Source organism: Macrobrachium nipponense, chromosome 3 (genome assembly GCF_015104395.2).
Source record: "Macrobrachium nipponense isolate FS-2020 chromosome 3, ASM1510439v2, whole genome shotgun sequence".
Taxonomy (NCBI): Eukaryota; Metazoa; Arthropoda; class Malacostraca; order Decapoda; family Palaemonidae; genus Macrobrachium; species Macrobrachium nipponense.
Genome location: NC_087202.1, coordinates 102,305,293 through 102,328,541, shown reverse-complemented (window position 1 = coordinate 102,328,541; position 23,249 = coordinate 102,305,293). Strand labels below are relative to the sequence as shown.

The following is a 23,249-nucleotide window of genomic DNA, read 5'->3' as shown; positions in this document are numbered from 1 at the left end:
TGCTAAATTCATTCAATCTTATGACACATAATATTAGGACTCATGTGAGTTAGCCTGGGCGTTCACTCAAAATGATATTGTTAAGATACAATAAAGTTTGTTCATACTTACCTGGCAGATATATATATAGCTGTACTATTCTCTGAAGTCCGACAGAATTTCTAAAACTTAAAGACGACACGTAGTGGGAGTTAGGGTGGTTAGTTACCCATTCCCGCCGCTGGGAGGCGGGTATCAGGAACCATTCCATTTTCTATCAGATTTCTATTCTCCACTGTCTCCTGAGGGGAGGTGGGTGGGTACTAAAAATATATATATCTGCCAGGTAAGTATGAACAAACTTTATTGTATCTTAACAATATCATTTTTGTTCATGAAACTTACCTGTCAGATATATATATAGCTGATCCCACCTTTGGCGGTGGGAGGAGAGACAGAAAAAGGATTTAGGAAACATATAAATGTATATGATTGACATCTTGGGGTTCCTTACCTGTTAGCATAGTGACTTCGTGATTACTGTCACCCAAGCCTGCTTCTGCTTTACTAGAGTTACCAACAAGGTAGTGACCTGTGTAGTTTGGTGCGCTCTAGATGATCTGTCAACGGGGACGGGACCACAATGTGACTAGACCATGACCATACTTCTGAGGGCAACGAGGCAAAAACAAAAACCAACACCTAAGTTAGCCTAACAACAAACGCATATACCAAAGGCTAAAGGAAGGGACGACTGTACTCGGCAGCCGAACCCTCAACACAAAACATACAAATATTAAAAACTCACCTACCCTTTCTATGGGAAAGGATGAGTGCTACCTCCTGCCCCCCAAAATAGTGTCTGCGGCGACGTATGGTCCGAGAGAGTAACAGTTTTCATAGGTCGTTCTCACCTCCCGTAGGTAGTGCGAGGCGAACACTGAGTTACTCCTCCAAAAAGTAGCACTTAAAATGTCTTTAAGAGCCATGTTTTTCTGAAAGGCTATTGAGGTTCGAAATAGCCCTTACTTCGTGCGCATTAACTTTTAGTATCTTAAAGTCGCTGTCTTTGCAAGTAGCGTGCGCCTCTTTAATGGTGTTTCTTAAAAAGAATGCCAGTGCATTCTTGGACATGGGCATGTTTGGTCTTCTTTGACCGAACACCATAAGTTCTCCGCAGAACCTCGGCACTCCTTCGTTCTACGAATATACTCTCTAAGAGCCCTAACAGGACACAGGACTCTTTCTGCTCTTTACCAATGATCTCTGCCATACCCTTGATCTTGAATGTTCTAGGCCACGGATTGGAAGGGTTTTCGTTTTTGGCCAGAAACGACATACCCAAAGAGCAGACTGCATTATGTCCTTTGAAACCGACGGTGTTTGCTGATAGCCTGTATTTAGCTAACTCTCCTTCGCCGTCGCCAGAGCAGTTAGGAATACAGTTGTTTTCTTCGTCAAATCTCGTAGAGACGAGAAGAAAGAGGTTCAAAGCGATTTGACATTAAATATTTGAGGACCACATCCAGGTTCCACGAAGGTAGCTTCGTAGTGGTACCGGTGTCTCTCGAAAGATCTCAATAGATCATGGAGATCCTTGTTGTTAGCGAGGTCAAGACCTCTATGGCGAAAAACTACAGATAGGACGCTTCTGTAGCCTTTAATAGTTGACACTGCCAACTTCAGATCTTGTTTCAGATAAAGCAAGAAGTCGGCGATCTGGCTCACAGAGGTAGTGGTAGAGGAAACTCCTTTTCTCTTACACCAACTTCTAAAGGCTGCCCACTTCGATTGGTAAACCGCGATTGATGATGGTCTCCTCGCGGTGGCGATAGCGTTTAGCCACTGACTTCGAAAAAACTCTCGCTCGGCCAACTTTGGATAGTCTGAACGCAGTCAGACTCAGAGCGGAGAGGTTTTTGTGGTCTTTTTTCTGACTCGAAGTGGGGCTGTTTGAGTAGATTATCTCCTTAACGGAAGAGATCTCGGATAATCCACTAGGTAGAACATCACCTCTGTGAACCAGATCGCTGCGGGCCAAAAGGGGGCGATTAAAGTCAACCTCGTCCCCTCCGATGCTGCAAATTTTCTCATCACCTCCCCCAGGATCTTGAAGGGGGGAAAAGCGTAGAGATCCAGGCCCGTCCAATCCCATAGAAGGGCGTCTACTGCTACTGCTCCCGGATCGAGAACCGGGGAGCAATACAGAGGAAGTCTCGCCGTCCTTGACGTTGCAAAGATGTCCACTAAGGGGCATCCCAAAGACCCCACAGTTCCTGGCATACTCTTGATTGAGAGTCCACTCTGTCGGCAATAACTGTCCTTGTCGACTGAGGAGATCTGCCCGGACGTTCTCGACTCCGGCAATGAATCTTGTCAATATTGTGACTTCTCTCTCCTTTGCCCAAAGTAGGATCTCTTTCGCTAGCGTAAACAGGGAGCGAGAGTGTGTCCCTCCTTGTTTCTTCAAGTATGCCAGGGCTGTGGTGTTGTCCGAGTTGACTTGAACTACACGACGGGAGACTTTGTTCTGGAAGAACTGGAGCGCTAATTGAACCGCTACCAGCTCTTTGAAGTTGATATGCCAGGTTACCTGTTCCCCTCTCCAGGTACCTGACTTCCTCCCACCCCCCTAGAGTTGCTCCCCACCCCGTGGATGATGCGTCGGAAAACAACACTAGGTCGGGGTTCTGAAGCTTGAGGGATATGCCCTCTGACAGCTTCCACGGATCGAGCCACTATCTTAGATGGTTCTTCACCTCTTCGAGATGCTTAACTTCATGTCGAAGTTGTCCTTTTCTGTCCAGCTGTCCGACAGAAAGAATTGAAGAGGTCGGAGGTGTAGCCTCCCCAGGAAACAAACTTCTCTAGCGAGAAATGGTCCCCAGCAGACTCATCCATTCCCTCACCGAGCATGAATCCTTCCCTAGAAAGGCCGACACTTTTTCTATGCCTTGTTGCTGACGTTCCTTGGACGGAAAAGCCCGAAAAGCCACTGAATCCATCTGAATCTCCAGATACACGATGGACTGTGTTGGGGTCAGATGTGACTTTTCGAAGTTCACCAGAAGTCCCAGGGACGCAGCTAAAGACAGAGTCGTTTGCAAGTCCTTCAGGCACCGGGTCTGCGAGGAGGCTCGTATGAGCCAGTCGTCCAGATAGAGCGAGATTCTGATGTTGGAAAGATGGAGCCACCTCGCCACGTTCTTCATTAAGATGGTGAAGATAAAAGGGGCCGTACTCAGTCCGAAACAAAGAGCCCTGAATTGAAAGACCTTCCCTTTCAATACGAACCGAAGGTACTTCATCGATTGGGGATGTATCGGGACGTGAAAGTAGGCGTCCTGGAGGTCGAGTGATACCATCCAATCTCGGGTCTTAAGGCCCCAGAACTGACTGAGGTGTCTCCATCTTGAACCTCTGCTTCTCTATAAAGAGGTTTAGACGACTTACATCCAAGACGGGCCGCCACCCTCCCGATTGTTTCGGTACAAGAAACAATCGTTGTAAAATCCTGGCGTTGCCAGGTCTAAAACTGTTCCACTGCTCGTTTCTCGAGCATCTGCTCGAGCAGGTCGAAAAGTATCTTTCGCTTTGTTAGAGGATACGATGGGGACAAATCCCTGAGGGAGTGGAAGTCAACGGGGGCGGCTTTATGAAAGGGATCTTGTAACCCTTCTCTATGACGTCGAGAGACCAGGTGTCTGCCTCTCTTACTCTCCAGGCTTCTGCAAACAACTGCAGCCTGGCTCCTACCGGTGACTGAAGGCACGATCTCTCACTTCTTGCCCCTAGACTTGGAAGGGGCTCTACCTCTAGGAAGGCTTCTTCCTCGAGGGAGACGATTGTAGCGGAAGTCCCTCCACGAAAGGGCTTCTGCTTTCTAAACGGTGGGCTCCTGACGACGTTGAAGGGCCAGCCGGACGTCTCGAAGACTGAGCCAACAGGTCTTGTGTGGCGGTTTCTCTTGCAGACTAACTGCCAGATCCTTCACCATAGCTTGGGGGAAGAGATGACTCGAGAAGGGAGCATACAAAAGTTCTGTCCTCTGTGCGGGAGAGACCAGACTTAGCCGCAAAGTTGCAATAAAGCGACCTTTCTTAAGCACCCCTGCTGAAAAATGAGAGGCTAACTCCTCTGAGCCATCCCTGACAGCCTTGTCCATGCATGACAATACACTGGACAGCTCCCCCAAGTGATCGAGTCTGGCTTACGAGATTGGTTGTCTAAGGCTTCCAGACACCAGTCCAAGAAATTGAATACCTCTAAGGACCTAAACAGTCCCTTCAAAAGATGGTCCAATTCGGAAGTCGTCCAAGATACTTTAGCTGAGGCTAAAAGGGCCCTCCTTGAGGCATCAACCACGCTGGCGAAATCACCTTGAGCAGACGTAGGAAACCTTCAATCCTAATTCCTCGCCTGTCTCATACCACATCCCTGCCTTACCGCTAAGTCTAGACGGAGGCAGGGCGAAAGTAGTCCTTCCTTTTGCTTTCCTAGACTCCATCCAGGCGTTAACCTTCCGGAAAGCTCTTCTAGTAGATAACGACGTCTTCATCTTCACGAAACCTGGAGACTTGCTGTCTTCGACAACGAAAACTGAGAAGGAGGAGAAGGAGGAGCAGCAGGCTGGAAAGTATCGCCAAACGAATCACGAAGTAGTCGTGCCAAAACTTGATAATCTGACGACGCAGACGTAGCAGGTTGTTCTTCATCAACATCCTCAGAAGAACCGCTAAGTTCTCCTTCTTCCCTACCCGAGTGCAAATCCGAAGGAAGAGGCAGAAGTCCTTTAGCTCCAAGTCTCCTATCCGAATTCAAAAAAACAGTCCAAGTCACGTATGCCAAGCTATCGATCCAATCAAAAAACCAAAAAGTCAAGAGGATACTCAAGCAATGAAAAAGTTTTCCAAAATCCTGAGGCGGAGTGTGTAAAACAGATGTTTACGACACCGGCGACAGAAGAAATCTGATAGAAAATGGGAATGGTTCCTGATACCCGCCTCCCAGCGGCGGGAATGCGTACTAACCACCCTAACTCCCACTACGTGTGTCGTAAGAAATTCTGTCGGACTTCAGAGAATACAGCTATATATATATCTGACAGGTAAGTTTCATGAACAAACCTGTTTTACATACTTCCTCATATGATCATGCCATCCAGTAAGGTTAGTGTACTAGAAGTACAGTGGGTCCCCACTAGATCCCAGAGTAGCAGTTGCACCTTTAGTTAATCGCAGGTTTTTCTGTGGAACTTGTCTCCAGATGTATCTTGGAAAATTCACTAATTCACTCATTTTTTGAAAGAGCAGTATTCACTAATTACTGTATTTTCATTTTATTTTTATAACTAAATACATTTTTTATGATAAAAAATTTCTTATTAATTTTCAAATATTAGTATTAATGTAAACTCAGCAAAATATCAGTCAAATGTTAAAGTAGAATCTCTCAATATTGATCTATTATTATTGTAATATGTGTTATATAAAAAAGATTATCATCCCCACTCTCTCTCTCTCTCTCTCTCTCTCTCTCTCTCTCTCTCTCTCTCTCTCTCTCTCTCTCTCTCTCTCTGATGACATGCTATTTGCTGAAGGGTTTGGAAGCAGCCAGTCACAAAGCTTGTAGCTTGATACTTCTCTCTCTCTCTCTCTCTCTCTCTCTCTCTCTCTCTCTCTCTCTCTCTCTCTCTCTATCTCTCTCTTCTCTCTCTCTCTCTCTTTCTTTTTTTCTGCTGCCACCAAAGGATACTCATTGAATGTGAGAAATGGATAGATAGATAGATATGCATATGTAACATGTACTATCTTTTTATGATAAATAATTGATATAAATTTTACACAGCCAGTAGTGCCCCTCATCTAACTAGGTACTTTAGGTGTCTGATCAACTAAGTAACAAACCGGATTTAAGTAACATAGACCCTTTAATGTAATTTTCTCTTGAGCATTCAGAATATCCCCAGCTAGGAGTGATTCCATTAATTTCTAGCCTAAACTAAACTGTATATTCTTGCTATTCAGGTTAAGGATGATTTATTCAAAGATTTACACATACTTATTTTCTGTCTGTATTTCTTTTTAAGAGGACTGAATGGTTTGGGATTTTTGTTGACCCTGAAAATGGGGTAGTTTTAATGAATTGCATTGTGTGAAAAATAATTATTTTTTTTTATACTTGCTCCTCATTACAGTATTTGATATTTTGCAGATCTTGTACACTATACTTCAACTGGAGAAGGTTCTGTCTTGACAATTGATCAGAGAACAGGTTCTTTGCTCTGGACTCTAGAATTGGATTCACCCTTAGTGGCAATGTACCAGTTAAGTCCTAATGGTAAGGAAAAATTTATGCATTGCATAGTGTTTGTTATAGAATAATTTTAAACATGGTATTATATTAAAATTTTTTGAAATTTGAAAAGTTTCATTGATGTCCTGCTTTTTCATAATCTATGAAATCAGTTTGTATTCTGTAACTGTAATATAATGGACCAACATTGCATAGAAGTTGTGAGTAATATATTATTTTTTTTCTATCATAAGTAATAGAAATTTACATTTGTTAGAAAGACTGTCTTAAGAGGTTATTTATACTATTATTATCACAATATACAAATCTCATTATACAGCATTTTATATAAGTCTAGTCTGCAACTGGTGGAGGGAGTCAGTCGTGTCAATTTGTAAAATTACCAGTGAGGTAACAATGTTGGTTACTGAGCGAGAGCAACCATCTCTCATGCATGGGAAATTTCCCTTATCTTTCGTACAATTTTTTGTTTTCCCTGTTTAATTGTACACGTATCACAGCATCTTATCTTACTTAGGGTACATGAATTTTTTGCTTTGAGCCAATCATATTTTGCCCAGTTTGTCCAGCTTTTTCAAAGTTTTCAGTTCAGCTTTTATTCCTGTAACTCAATAAGTTCTAACAGATTATAAAGTATATTTAATGAGTGTATATTTTAAGAATACTATATTCAAGTTTACATTGAATTTAAGTTTATATTTTAAGAATAATATATTGAATTTTAAATGTGGGTTGACCGTAGCTGCCCTGATTGAAAGTTGAAATATCAAATACTTCACATAAAACAACTATCACAATTTGTGTTTTGGCTATCATCCTAGGTTACTCACCAAGTAATTTTAACCCTTAAACTCCTATTGGACGTATTTTACATCGACATAATTTGTCTTTTGGGTGCCGACCGGACGTAATTTACGTCTACATAAAAAAGTTTTTTTTTAAATTCGCGGAAAAATACTTATAGGCCTACCAGCCAAAAACTTTTGAATCATGCGCCTTTGGGGATGCTGGGAGTTCACAGATCAAGGTGTTGTTTTGTTTACAATCGTTACGCAGGCGCGCAAGGTGGAATTTCTTTCTTATCGCACTAAAAAGTATCAGTGACACATCTCGGAAATTATTTCGTCACTGACATAATTTTTGCACCATTTTAAATTAGCCGTTACATGGAGTATTATATATGAAAATATGTGCATTTTCATGTAGAATACAACTAAAAAATACTCATGATTGTAGGTTTTCTGGGCTCAGCTCGTGTCGGCCTATGAAAGGATCCTTAATATCATTCTTTCTAGGTAAAATTAATCTAAAATTACCAGAGAAAAACAAAATTAAGAAAATGTCAGTAAAACTGACTCGCTCACTCTTAAAAAGAAGTGTCGGTATGGCAATAGGGGACGACGGTGGGAACACTACCACGAGACATTCACCAATTAGACCTTCCAATCAGAATCCCCACAAGAGAGAGCTGATACCAACGGGCGATGCGGCCGCTACTACTACTACTAGAGGACGCCACGGACAGCAGCGCCCCTAGCGGACATCCTTAATTATTAGCGCCAGCGTTCGGACGCATTTTCTTGCTTGTGCTATTTTCACGAGGATTTATCTCACCATCTATCATGGAACGTTCTGCCATCGCAACGGCTAAGTTAAGTGCCTCATAAGTAGTGTTTTTTACTGTATTTTAGTCTTCCAGGAACCAGTATTTTCCTTCTAATAGGTCATATACGGCTTCCGGTTGACTCGTGGCGGCGCCATGCTGCCTCGTTAAGAATGCCCGGTCTTCCATAACTGGGACTTCTTATACTTATGGGCTTACTATATCACGTTCATCGTTTTTACATCGAGTTTTAGTTTTAGCTAGGTTAGCCCTTTTACCATTTCTCTTAGTTTGGTATTTAGGGCTATTATGTGTTCCAGCCCAGCATCCCGGCTCTTGCTCTTCATCGGCTATCGCTGGCTCCGAGTAGGCTTCTGTCCTCGGAACAGTTTGCCTCCTCCTGGGCTTCTTTTTCTTCTACTAAAAGTGTCTCTCCATCTTTTACGATGTAAATTTAGTTCTTTTATTTAGGGTGTTAGGCTAGCCTAGGTGCATGTACCCATGTATTGGTACAAGCCTGGTTCAACGTGGCCCTTCCACGTTGTGTTGCTATCGCGGCTTAGGCCACTTGCGGTCACGTGTTCCATCGCCACCTTACCCTTCCCCTTCCCTCCCTACCAGGTATAGGGAGGCGTTTCTTGGGGGACCCCTTTTGGTTGCCATGACAACCTCAGTTGCCTTCCTCCCCCTCTCTCTCTGAGGAGGCCAGGGGTTCCCCCCAGCGGGGGGTATAGGGCGGACCACTCATAGGGTACCGGGTCACCGAGCGGGTAGTTGTTGGGACGGGGAGGAGTAGGCCACCCCACCCCCATCCCCCCCCTCTCTCTCCCGCCGTGTTAACGCCGAGACCCTCCCCCCCTTCCCCAGTTGCTCAGCCACCTTCCCTCTCTGTAACGAACGGAGCCCTTCCCGCCGCAGCCGGGGCAACCTTTGGTTATAGATTACTGGCTCCGCCAGCGGGAGGGCGTGGTCACTACTAGTGGTCGGTTGCTTGCCTAACTATATCCTTGCATCTCTCCCCCGCTACCGGAAGGGAGCTTGCTTCTTACCCCCCGGGCACTCTTATAGTAGACGGGTGGGGAAAGGTTTGATAATTATTGTTATTTGTAAGGATATACCCTAGTTTTACGATGATTTCTATAATTTTATTTATTTTATATGTATACCATCTCCGCCATTATCCGTCGTTGGTTTCATTTCACCACCACTCCTGGTTGGATTCTATTCTCTTGTCTCCGGCGTAGCCTAGGACAACCAACCATATTACTACCACACGTATTATGGCGGGGCTCTTGGTTTAATCTAACTTTCTCGCTCCTGGCACCAGCGGAGCAAACTGTTAGGCTGTAAGTGTTCTCCTGATACTTATGTATCTTTCCACTTACAGGCTACCAACTGTCAGGTCCTGGGATGCAACGCGACGTTGTACGACCCTGCGCCCACGATGAGTGCAGGTCTCACGCTCCCGTGTGCCACGCCGTACAACGATATGATCGTCTGGCACCCGGAAGCCTGGCGCCATCTGCTACGACCTGGCCAGTCAGCTGGTGGAGGGGGTTAAGTCGATTATAGACTTTTTTTATCGTTTACTAACAACTCTTAGACAAATAAGTTTGTTAACCCCGTCCGCCATTAGAAGCTCATTTCGCCTTTTCTTTCAGGCTGCTGGTGTGAGGGAGGTCGCCCTTGCAACCCTGAAAGCGTGGGTAGGCGGCTTCGGAAAGAACGCCGCCAAAGGCCAGCCTTACATTTTAGACAAGAAGATGGCCGTTCAGATATTCTTTCCCGGGGGCAAGTCAACAGGGTATGTTGACCCCATATCCGCCAGCCCCATCTCATAGCCTCCATCCAGCAAGAGATGCAGCAGTCTTTCGGGGGTCGTGGCCACACAGGAGTCGGTCCGGACGTTGCTACCCTGGACCTAACATTGAGCCTATGGCGGTAGGCCTGCGAGGATTTGTTGGTTGAGGTAGGTGTGTGGCGGGTGCCCAAGGTCTTTCCTTGGGCGCTCCTGGATCTTCTCCTTGTCCCTTCTTCAAGTGCTTCTTTCCAAGGCTTTGTGGGATCTGAGATCCCTACCCGCTCTCCAGCTCTTCTCTGTTACCCCCAAAGGTGAAGGGGACGAGAGAACCGAAGACCCTAGTTAAGACGACTTCTAAAAAGTCGTCGTCGTCTTCTTCAGCTAAGAAGTCTTCGACTTCTTATGCTGACGCGGTGTAAGGGCCAAGCCGAGCTCTTCATACTCAAAGAGCTCTAGAAGCAGTCAATTCTAAGGAGAAGGCTCGCGCTCCCGCCGAGCCAATGCCTTTCTCCGGCCTCCACCGCATCCACTCCGGTAACGCCAGGTTGGAGTTTAGCGGGACCCAGCACCTTGATCCCACTGCTTTCTCAGCAGTGGTGATGCAAACAGGTGGGGGGGTGAGATGGTTGGCTCTCAAGTCTCCGCCCTAGGAACAAAGTTTGAGCAGATGTTCGCCACAACTGTCGAGCACTCTGTCTCAATCGGGCCAGTCCATCCAAGATCTCTCTAACAGAGTTAGAGAGAATGAGGACCGAGTAGCTGGGCTCTCTCAGGTCCCTCTTCCAGTCTCCCAGTAACAAGTGCTGGTATTTTCCAGCTTCCACCATATGAGTCACTACAGCTTTCTCTATGGAGAACCCATGGAGAGTAGCCGCTTACGCTCCGTTTAAGGATGGTATGATCTCTATCCCGGAGTGTGGAACTCGAAGGATGAGGACTTCGAGTTTTATCCTCCGGGTTTGACGCAGCCTTTCATTGGCTATGCTAGGCTGACCGTAGCGGCGCTTATAGGGAGGACAAGATCTCTAGGGAGAACGTTTCTCTTACAGTAGAGATCAATGCTCAACGCTGAATGGGGTTAACACCGCCTTGAGGACTGGGAGTGTACAAACACCAAGCTCCAGGCTTACAAGAGTCCTTTCACTATTTTTGCGACGGAGGAGGAGGCTTCTCTTCCGTTCGCTACACAAAAAATAGTAGAGACGACTCTTCAGGCAGTCCTCAAGGATGAGCCCATGCCACAGCTAAGGGAGGCAGAGTCTTACTTCTCCGCTCTTCCCAGCTTTTGGAGAATTGTGGGAGAAACTTGCCAGCCACGTTCACGCTTGGTAAGCTCAAAACCGGACTGCGCCATGGACCAGTTCGGCGAAAAGCCTCCCAAGGCTGCCTGATTCCTTGATTCAGGCGGAGTTCGACGCTCGAACTAAGTTTGGCAGGTCCCTCAATTCGCTGATTATAACAGAGATGGCTGCTCTCTCGTATGGCACGGAACCTTTGTTAAAATCTGGCCAAATCCCAGCTTCAGACGGTTCAGACGGATGCTTTCGACTTCTTCCAAGCTAGGAGGAATTGCCGAAAGCACGTTCTGCAGGAGTGCACTATTAGGCACGAGCCTAATAGACTCCTGGCTTCTAGCATGTGGGGAGCGGATCTCTTCCCAGAGTCCGCTGTAATGAGGTACACCACGAGGCTGCTAGGCTCAACCAGAGCCTTAGAGCTATGGTGGGGTATTTCATCTAAGAGGAAGCAAGAATCCGTCCCCACTGCTGGTAAGAAACCAAAGAAGTCTGGTAAAAGGTTCCCAGCCTTACCAGAAAAACACCAGCACAGCAGCAATTCGTTCAGGCCGTCACGGTTACCCAACAGGGACAACCTTCTACTCTAAGCAGAACCAGCCCATCCTCCTGCTGTCTCCTCAGTCACAACCTTCGACCTCCTACGCACTCTCGCCGGCCTTCAACCCTAATGTATGAAGGTCAGGCCTACCCTCCCTTTAATAGACAATCGAGAGGTAGGGCGAAGAGGCTACTTTCGCCAGCGTGGCGCAGGGAGGCGACAAGGAGTAAGCAGTTCAGAGGAGGGCGTGGTGGTCAACCCGCCCATCAACAATGAGGCTCCCCAGGTAGGAGGAAGGCTGTTCCTCTTCCGTCACAGGTGGGGGTTCAGCAATTGGGCACAGAGCATAGTGTCCAAAGGATTGGGTTGGAGTTGGATCAAAGATCCCCCTCCAATCAAATCATTCCGCCAAATACCATCAAAGGAATTGACAGATTATGCGGAGGAACTCCTTCAGAAAGGAGCTATTGCGAGAGTCAAGCATCTAAAATTTCAAGGTCGCTTATTCAGCGTGCCAAAGAAAGGCTCAACAAAAAGAAGGGTAATCTTAGACTTGTCAAAGCTAAACTCTTTCATCGTTGCGACAAGTTCAAGATGCTTACCCTCTCGCAAGTAAGGACCTTACTTCCTCGTGGAGCCGTCACATGCTCCATCGATCTTACAGACGCATACTATCATATCCCTATAGCCAGACACTTCCGCCCATTCCTAGGATTCAGGCTAGGAAATCAGACATTCTCATTCAAAGTGATGCCCTTCGGTCTGAATGTAGCCCCCAGGGTATTCACGAAAATAGCAGAAGTGGTTGTGCAGCAATTGAGAGCTCAGGGAATAATGGTAGCAGCATACCTCGACGATTGGTTGATCTGGGCACCAACAGTCGAGGAATGCCTCAAAGCCACCAAAAAGTAGTTCACTTTCTGGAACATCTGGGGTTCCAGATAAACAAAACGAATCCAGACTTACCCCGGAGTCTCGTTTTCAGTGGCTAGGAATCCAATGGGATTTGTCTTCCCACAATCTGTCAATTCCAGTGGCCAAACGGAAGGAAATAGCAAATCTGTCAGACATATTTCTCAAATGCAAACAAACATCAAGGAGAAGCCAGGAAAGAATCCTAGGGTCCCTTCAGTTTGCTTCGGTGACAGATATCCTCCTGAAAGCAAGGAAAAAAAAAAAAAAAACTAAAAGATATAAATCGAGTTTGGCGATCGAGAGCAAACGCCAAATATCGAGACAGTTGTCAGTAATTCCACAGATCCTTCGCAATCAACTCCGTCCATGGTCAAAAGTAAAGAACTTAGCCAAGCGGGTACCCCTTCAATATCCCCTTCCAGTGTTAACCATTCACACGGATGCCTCCCTGTCCGGGTGGGGGGGATATTCTCAGTTCAAACAGGTTCAGGGGACTTGGTCAGTTCAATTACGCCAGCCTCCACATAAACGTTCTGGAAGCAATGGCAGTATTTCTTACCTTGAAGAGACTGCTTCCCCGAAAAAGTCTCATCTAAGGCTAGTTTTGGACAGTGCAGTTGGTAGTTCATTGCATCAACAGAGGAGGGTCCAAATCCAAGCATGTGAACATGTCATGATAGCCATCTTTGCCCTAGCAAACAAACACAAATGGCATCTGTCCGCCACTCACCTGGCGGGGGTAAGAAATGTGATACAGACGCTTTGTCCCGGGTCAGTCCCTCTGGAATCAGAATGGTCCCCTTAGACGACGGGTCATTCCGGTGGATATGCCGGAGAGTCCCAGGTCTCCAAGTAGATCTCTTCGCCTCACAAGCGAACCACAAGCTCCCTTGCTATGTGGCCCCCAACCTGGACCCTCTGGCTTATGCCACGGACGCCCTGTCGTTAGATTGGGATCAGTGGAGAAAAATTTATGCTTTTCCTCCAGTGAATCTCCTCTTGAAAGTCTTGAGCAAGCTGAGGACTTTCAAGGGAATAGTAGCTCTGATTGCACCGGACTGGCCCAAGAGCAACTGGTATCCTCTACTTCTGGAATTGGGTCTCCGACCTCAACGGATTCCCAATCCCAAGCTGTCACAATCAGTACAATGAGGACTGTGTTCGCTTCCTCAGGAATTCTTCAGACCCTAACTTTATGGACTTCATGAAGTTTGCGGCTAATAAAGATGCTAATATTGATCCACAAAATATCCTCTTCCTAGAAATCAGATAAGAGAGAGTCAACTATTAGACAATATGACTCAGCTGTTAAAAAATTAGCATCCTTCCTGAAAGAATCAAACACTACAAACCATGACAGTTAATCTAGCTATATCCTTTTTCAGATCCTTGTTTGAAAAAGGTTTAGCAGCTAGCACTATTACTACTCATAAATCGGCTTTGAAGAAGATCTTTCAGTTAGGTTTTCAGATAGATCTGACTTAATCTTATTTCACGTCTATTCCTAAAGCCTGTGCTAGACTTAGACCTTCTCAAAGGCCTACTGCAGTTTCATGGTTCTTAAATGATGTCCTCAAAACTAGCTTCAGATACTGACAACTCGTCTTGTACTTCATAATGCTTCTTAGAAAGACATTATTCTTATTAAGCCTAGCTTCAGGAGCTAGAATTTCAGAACTGTCGGCTCTATCCAGAGATGCGGGTCATGTGGAATTCCTCCCTCAGGAGAAGTTCTGCTTGCTCCGGATCGTAGTTTTTTGGCTAAAAATGAGGATCCTCTTGCAAGGTGGGCCCCTTGGAAAGTCATCCCCCATTCGCAAGACCCTTCTCTTTGCCCAGTATCAACTTTAAGAGCCTTCTATCTCGTACATCCTCAAGATCCTCAGGTTCTCTCTTCATGAGGGAAAAAGGTGGTACTTTGTCAGTAAAAGGTAATTAGACAACAAAGCCTCCTTTACTTCATTAAACAAGCCAATCCTGATTCATTCCCAAAAGACATGAAATCAGGGGAGTAGCCACCTCAATTATTACTTTCAACATATGAACTTTGAGGATCTTAAAAGTATAACTGGATGGAAATCTCCGACAGTCTTTAAACGTCATTATCTGAAAGTCCTTGGAATCTTTAAAATTTTCAGCAGTAGCAGCGGGAAACATTGTTTCTCCTGATACTGTATAGTAGTCGTAGTACAGATCCAGGTCTCCTTTCTACCTACCTTATCCAACATGCCTCACCCTATCGCCATGCTACTCGGATATCCTAGCCTTAGCCGCTGAAATCATATTAGGGATTGTCCCTTATTTTTTTTTGCTAGGGACATCCACACTATGTACTGATAATGTACTTCAGTGTACCTACCCTTATTTTTATGCTAGGGTAGGACACAATGTGTTTGTATATTTTGTAAATAAGTTATCTAAGTAAATCTATTTTGTTAAAAATTACACACTGCATTATTATAATTTACTATGTTTACTGTAATTTTTTAAGTACTTTACATTACTAACTGTCTTTTATGTCACTGTTTAGAATAAGTTAGCCTTAGTACTTAGTTTATATGCTGTAATAATTGATTTACTTATATTATATCCCTCATTTTACAACTGCTTTTCATTTGTCCTTTTTTTTTTTTTTTTCCCATCTTGTCTGTTTCTCTGGTAACTCTTTTCAATAGGCCGACACGAGCTGAGCCCAGAAAAGGGATTTTGACGAAGGAAAAATCTATTTCTGGGTGATTGGATCGTGTCGCCCTATGAAAGCCACCTGTATTGTTTGCCCCCCCCTGCAGGACAAGATGTTTTTAGATTAAGGATGTCCGCTAGGGGCGCTGCTGTCCGTGGCGTCCTCTAGTAGTAGTAGTAGTGGCCGCATCGCCCGTGGTGGTTTCAGCTCTCTCTTGTGGGGATTCTGATTGGAAGGTCTAATTGGTGAATGTCTCGTGGTAGTGTTCCCACTCGCCCCTATTGCCATACCGACACTTAATGTTTTTAAGAGTGAGCGAGTCAGTTTTACTGACATTTTCTTAATTTTGTTTTTCTCTGGTTAATTTTAGATTAATTTTACCTAGAAAGAATTGATATTAAGGATCCTTTCATAGGGCGACACGATTCCAATTCACCCAGAAATAGATTTTCCTTCGTCAAAAATCCCTTTTATCAGTTTTGAAATATTTTCAATATAAATAACGATAAGTGCCAAAATTTCAACCTTCGGTCAACTTTGACTCTACCGAATTGGTCGAAAAACGCAATTGTAAACTAAAACTCTTATATTTTAGTAATATTCAATCATGTACCTTCATTTTGCAACAAATTGAAAGTCTCTAGCACAATATTTTGATTTATGGTGAATTTATGAAAAAAACTTCTTCCTTATGTCCGCGCAGTAACTCTTCCGAAAAAATCATACATGCCATTGTCGTAATGTTTGCACCATTTTAAATTAGCTGTTACATAAAGTTTTATTTATGGAAATGTGCGCAATTTCATGCACAATACAACTAAAAACAACCCATGGTTGTAGCTTTTATCAGTTTTGAAATATTTTCATATAAATAACGATAAGTGCCAAAATTTCAACCTTTGGTCAACTTTGACTCTACCGAAATGGTCGAAAACGCAATTGTAAGCTAAAACTCTTATATTCTAGTAATATTCAATCATTTACCTTCATTTTGCAACAAATTAGAAGTCTCTAGCACAATATTTCGATTTATGATGAATTTATGGAAAAAAAAAATTTCCTTACGTCCGCGCGGTAACTCTTCCGAAAAAATCATACGTACGTGCGATTGTCGTAATGTTTGCACCATTTTAAATTAGCCATTACATAAAGTTTTATATATGAAAATGTGCGCAATTTCATTTAAAATACAATAAAAATAATTGAAGGTTGTAGCTTTTCTCATTTTCAAAATATTTGCATATAAATTACGATAAATAGAAAAAAAACCACATTCGGTCAACTTTGACTCTACCGAAATGGTCGAAAAACGCAATTGTAAGCTAAAACTCTTACAGTCTAGTAATATTCAGTCATTTATCTTCATTTTGAAACAAATTCGAAGTCTCTAGCACAATATTTAGATTTATGGTGAATTTTAAAAAAACTTTCCTTCCCTTTGCGCGCGGATTGTCCGCCGCAAATCTCCGAAATGCGTACGTTGCATTCTTGGAATATTTGCTCCGTTTCATATTAGGCGTTTCATAGAGTTTTATATGTGAAAATGTGCGCAATTTAATTTAGAATACAACAAAAAATAATTGAAGGTTGTAGCTTTTCTCATTTTTGAAATATTTGCATATAAATAATATATATATAAAAAATTCAACATTCGTCACTTTTAAAACTCGTCCGAAATGGTAGAAAACTGCATTGTAAGCTAAAACTCTTCAGTATAGTAATATTCAATCATTTATCTTAATTTTGAAACAAATTGGAAGTCTCTAGATTATTTAGATTTATGGTGAATTTTTTGAAAAAAAAAGTTTTTTTTTACATCCGCACGTTACGAATTCATGCATCATTTTGTGATAATATTTTCTCTGTGTTGCTTTGATCGTTTTACAATGTGTTATATACCAAAATGATTGCAATTTATTGTACAATACAACAAAAACAAAATTAACTCGTTAGCTTTAACCGTTTTGCTAACAGCACGATTTGAATACAATTATATATGAAATTTGTTTTCGCGCTATCATATATCGCATTATTCATATATGATAATGATATTTTTTTCATTTCTGATGGTTGCATACTAAACTTCAGGCAATGACAAAAAAAGGAGCCAAAATGAAAACTAAGTGCGCTGTGATTTAAAAAAAAAAAATATATTTTTTTTTCCGCTTCGGCGCTCACTCCGAGACCCCCTAGGCATATGGGAGACGATTTTTATTATACCCCTTAGCGTTTTTCAGTATTTACTAAAATTTTAAATTGTATTTTGTTTGAATTACTTTCTTTCTTGATGTTTTAGTTGCTGTCGTAACAATCCCATTTTACAGTCCAACCTCTTAAATACAGGAACCTTGCGATCAGGACACTGCACCACTGCAGAAAATCCCGGAATATAGAATGCATCCCTAAAAAATGAAGCCCCACTGTAAACGTAACCTTGCAAGCTAATTCCAAATACAGTAGTGCCTCAGGATACGAAATTAATCCATTCCGAAGCGGCCTTGGTAACCTGATTTTTTCGTATCTTGAACTACGTTTTACATGTAAATTGTCTAATTCGTTCCAAGCCCTACAAAAACACCACAGTAAATTTTATAATAAAGCTAAATTGACCAATAAACAATGAAATACAACAATTTGGACCATTCAATACCTAACATAACCTTTATTGTAGTACGTACCTGTAAATAAAGTGTATTAGTGTACATGGTACAAGAAATACTTTACATACATGTATGTAGATATGTAGTAAAATGTGGAACCTTACCTTTAGAGTGAGGCGATCTCCGAAAGTGGCAACAGAGGAGGAGGACAAATGGCAGAAAACATGAACACTTAACTTTATGAAACACATTAAAAAATGGCAGAAAACATTAACACTAAACTTTACGAAGCACATGTTTTGATGCAAAGTTTTGACTTGGTAGAGCCTTCTCAAGTGGAATATTTTTTAAAAATATAGTTATTCATTGAAACTTTATATCAAAGCATATTTGAATTTACACATTTTTTGTTACTATCAATTATTGTTATAACAAAAGAGACATGGCAATTTTTTTTTGTTTGGAAATTGTAAACAATACGTGGCACTACTCTCATGGCCGTGCAATGAGCAAGTGGCAGCCAGATTCAAAATCAAGCCGAACCACAGGAGTTCCAGACCGGACCACAGAATGCTGGTTTTAAGAGGTTCAACAATATTTACAATAGCTGTTTTGTGTAAAATAAATTGTCCCAGGTGTTTCATTACCTTTACAAAGAGAGAAAGAAAACAGCAATCGCCAGTAGTCCTGCATATGTATGAGTCAGTTCTCTTATCTCCTGCTGCTTTGTTTCATGATTTTTCCATCTACCCCAAACCATTATGTAATGAATGTGTGAACAGAGAATAAGGCTCACATTTAAGAAATGCTTGTTGTTTCCTTATATTGGGTTGAGGTAGAATAGTCCATGTATCCCACCTCCTGTCACTGTCAAATCAGCTATGTAATTACTTGGTAATTACTTAAGTAAAAATAATGTAGAAAATAATATGAGACTCTCCTCCTCCCCACACATGGATCATTAGTCATAAACAAATTGAAGTACCTGGCTCAGTCGTTCCTCTTCTTCCCGAAAGTAGGTGGGAGACTAGTTACCTATAGCCAAAACAAAGAAGAATTGCTACCGCGAATTCTGAATTTTAGCTGCCGGTGCTAGACACCGTTTAGCTATGTAATTACTTGGGAAGTATATGTGAAATTTTATTTTACCATAAAATGTCATTGTTTACATCATGGCTGTATCTTTTCCATACAGCCATTTTATTTTGTGAAAGCATGCCCAGTAAGTTTTAAATGATCAAAATGGAAGTATTCTCATTCTGAAAAATAATACTGAATTATCATTTGGGTAGGGCCAAGACCTTTGTTAGGGTATTGTATGGGTGAGTAGTACTCGTGATATACACATTGGATAACCTGGTTATTATTGATAATTTTGAGTATGGGTAGCCAGTTTACTGTGATATTACAAAATTCTGGCTTTTTCTGCCCTCATTATATTGTGTTTCTCATTTTTTTTTAAATAGTTGTGTTTTGATATGTCAAGAATTTATGAAGGAAATTTAAGTATTACAAAATTTCTGTAACATTATTTTATGCCGAGTTCTTAGTGTGTAGCCATTTTGATTAGTGGAATAACAGAAAGGAAGTCATAGATGAAAACTAAGTCTTAATTGCCTTGGATGCCAGCTTAAATAATGTCAAATATGCTCGTTCAGCTAAATTTTCCTTGAAACTGCAGATTTGTCACAAACCTGAGAGTGACACCATTGTCATTTTAGGTTGAATGTTATAAACAAAAAGCCTGGGTAAACATTGGTTACTTGCCATTGTTTTGACTTAGCATAAATTACTCAACCCATTCTATCTTTTCTGTATCTTTACAGGTGGTTTACTGTCTGTACCAACAACAACTGTAGCTTCTCAAACACTTCATCATTTTACTGAAGAATTCATGCAACTGTCACACCATAATAAAGATGATTCTGACAGTCTTCTTGTTAAAAAATTAAGGTATTTTACTGATTGTCATATTTGTTATAGAGTATATTTTCATTGGACATACTATTTTATTTAGAAAAGGATTTCTAACTAAGTCTTAAAGGCATATACGTATATCATGATTTAACCTTGATATATATCATAGAAATTTAAATAGTAAAAAATAATTTAATAGTGTCCTGTTTTTGTATTTTTACTACTGTAACAACTTTTTTGGGATAAACAGTGAATTAACCTGAGCCATAATAACTCACTTTGTTAGTTACTTTGTCAGAATACTTTAAATAAGTTACTTTGTCAGAATACTTTCAATATATGTTTGGCAATTGTTCTTTTTCTTAAGATCATTTAATTTTACAGCGTAAGTAACAGTTTTTAATTCTTAATACGAGGACTAAATATTAAAACACTGGGGAGATTACACACGCAACAGATTTAAAACAAACTGGAAACTAAATGGGCTTTAAAAGGACGGAAGCAAAGCACGTCCTCTCTTAAAGGTGGTAAGAAAAGGACTAACAGGATCACGAGTTAAAGAGGGGTATGTGGGTGGCTCCACCTGACTCGTGACCAAGCACAGATGCCAATAGTCCCTTGCGTACACAATTTTTTAACTTTACCGGTTTCCAGCTGGCGCTAAGTTATTTACCCTAATGTTAAGACCCCAGGGTTGTTACTAATGCAAAATACAAATTGATTAAAAATTTGTCATATTATGAAATTTTAAATTGATCAGGCAGTTAAATTTTCAAATATTTGTTGCCTGGATTGAGCTCTAATTAACCAAGAGAGGAAAATACGTATAGAAATCTCTCAACCGCAAGGTTACCTTTGATTGGAAAAATAACTTATGTCATTAATAGTGGGAGTTTTCCTGGCTTGTAATGAAGTTATAGAGTACAGGAAATGTTTTAACTGTTTATTATTTACTGAAGATAAGTTTTCCTTTCCATTTACTTGAAATATATGTAGATATTTCTTGATATTCTCCATACTAAGTACCTGTTTATGTCCAGTACTTCAGTAGTGTTAATTGCTTTTACAGATATAGAAGCCATTTTTATACATGGTAAAACATCAACCATATCTATTATTAATGATTAAAAACTCATCTTGTGTGGATGAAGACCCTCATGTTTGGGATTAAGTACATCTACAGTCCCCTTATATGCTAATAGATAACTTTAACATTATAATGACAAGTTATCTTAATACATCTCTTAAGGATGTGTAGCAACTTTTTATATTTTTGAGGCCAAAACTTTTCAGCTGATATTCCTCTTGTCATTCTGAGCTATATGTCACCTAATTTGCTCCTACAAACACTAGAGTTGAAGGAGTTCCTCTCGAGTTTGTTCCTTTTTTATGGTTTGCATGCAGTCTTCTAAATTCTTGGCATTATATCCATTTTCCTTAAATGTATTTTCAACTAAAAGTTCAAAAAATTATAGGATATAATAGTCTACCATTTGAACGGAAAACATAGTATGTATGTATTATAGATAGCAATAAAACATGCCAGTGTCAGACTTACCAGTGTTCTATAAAGTTTTTGGAAAGTTGAGGTCCTAAGTACCTACACATAAGACATGAAATCTAGTTGATTGCTTCCTTAGAGCCAGGACAATGGTCAAGAGTCTTTATTTCCTCAGATGGTTGCAGTATTACCTTTGACTAAGTTGACTGTTGTGCTGTGATAGAGACACCAATGAATTGGATCTCTATTTAAGTTTTATAAGTGATAGGGTAGCCACATAATTATTGCCCTTGCAAAGTAAATAGCATATTATGGAGGTAATACAACTTTTGCTGTAATTATTTTCTCCTTCACAAAAGAAAATTAAATGAATGCAGGCCAATTACAAAGTATAAAGTAATGAATAAAATTCTAGATAATATTGTACTAAACTCATTTTCCATGATTCACTGTTCAGACAAGGTAGCCAAGTCTGCAGTATGTAGTAACTAGAGGTAAAGTAAAAAAATAAATAAAAACCCATAAACGACTGTGAAATGCTGAAACATTGTAATCTATCAGTGGCAGGGTTTATAAGAAATAAATAACAAATTCAAAGAGATTATATCCAAAATAGGGCTGTGGCAACAACAATTCAAGAGACATATGAAGTGGTATTAAACCCTCTGAGAATTTCGGTTGCCTCAGGAATCAAAACATTTGATTAGAGAATACAATATAATGTTAATTTTAAAGCATACTGTATTTTATGTGATTAGCCAAATTTCCATCTCTATGATTCACAAGGTTTACTGTGCATCCTAAAGGTGGAAGGTTATGTTTTTCATTGGGCCAACCCAACCCTAGAGGGATCATTCCTTGACAGTACATAATCAGGACAGCTGTTTCAACAATTAAGGGATACAGGTACTTGTGCTTTCGGGGAAAGAAGTTGGTCAGAGTTTTGCCTTCTTATAAAGTTTCAGTTATTGGCTTTCTAGTTGTTCTTCTATATGTATTACTTCCAACACTTCCATTTTGGCCCGGGGGCCTGGGCTTTTGCCCTAAATATCATACATCCATCCAAAACTTCCAATTTAAGGCTAATTATGATTGATGACTTTGAGCAGTTTTTAAAAAAAAATTTGTTTTATTAATCACTAATTTGATCTGGGTTTTCTTTCCAAGTCCAACTATATATATTGGAGAATGCAGTTCTGGTGTTTATGCAGTCCCAACCTTAGTTGATGAAACTACTGTGACCATTTCTCGCAAGGGATCAAGGTTACTTTTAGGAGGGCCTCCTGGATCTCAAGGCACAATAGCTCGGACATCCATGACACCCAAAGACATGAAATAAAAAAAATCCAGAGGTTTTTGTTTTTTTATTAGGTATGTAATTAAATATGTTGATCTCTGTGAGGTAAAAAAAGTTTTGAGTGATGCAAAGTGACAGAATTAATACAGTGGGCCTCCCGTATTCGTGTTCTCCGGATTCACTGATTTGCGGATTTCTCTCGGGACCTATCTACCCATTACTTGTGGGAAACTCGCCTATTCGCGGGTTTTCCGACGAAAATAATAACTAAATAGTGTATTTTAACGTTATTTTCATGACTAAATACATTTTCGTAATACAAAAATGATTTACTAATTTTCAAATATTAATATTGATTAATACTGTATTATTAAGTTTAATAAGATTAAATGATATCACTAAAAATAATAATTTTTTTCTCTCTCTCTCTCTCTCTCTCTCTCTCTCTCTCTCTCTCTCTCTCTCTCTCTCTCTCTCTCTCTCTCTCTCTCTCTCTCTCTCTCTCTCTTACAGAGATTAGTGTTTTTTTGTATGATAGATAAATGATTTACTATTTTCAAATATTAATATTAGTGTAAACAACAAAAAATTATGTAAGAATGAAGGAAATCCCAGTCTTCTCTCTCTAAAACTTCAGGTACTAAAACTCCAATATATCAAGTTATGTGACCGGAGGGGGAGGAGCAGTTGTGTTCATGTCATCTCTCTCTCTCTCTCTCTCTCTCTCTCTCTCTCTCTCTCTCTCTCTCTCTCTCTCTCACTGAGATGAGATAATTTTTATGGTACATGCATGTAATAAGTT

At 41.1% G+C, this 23,249-nt stretch overlaps 1 protein-coding gene and 1 long non-coding RNA gene across 4 annotated transcripts in view; one reads left to right on the top strand and one right to left on the bottom strand.

Moving 5' to 3' along the window:
* Positions 1 to 23,249, bottom strand: part of LOC135221922 (serine/threonine-protein kinase/endoribonuclease IRE1-like) — a gene marked incomplete at its 3' end in the record, with an annotated part of 223,076 nt that overhangs the window by 120,664 nt on the left and 79,163 nt on the right.
* LOC135221925 (uncharacterized) lies at positions 6,191 to 22,488 on the top strand. Its single transcript, XR_010316123.1, has 3 exons — positions 6,191 to 6,318; positions 19,559 to 19,685; positions 22,318 to 22,488. It is a non-coding gene; the product is annotated as an uncharacterized LOC135221925 (long non-coding RNA).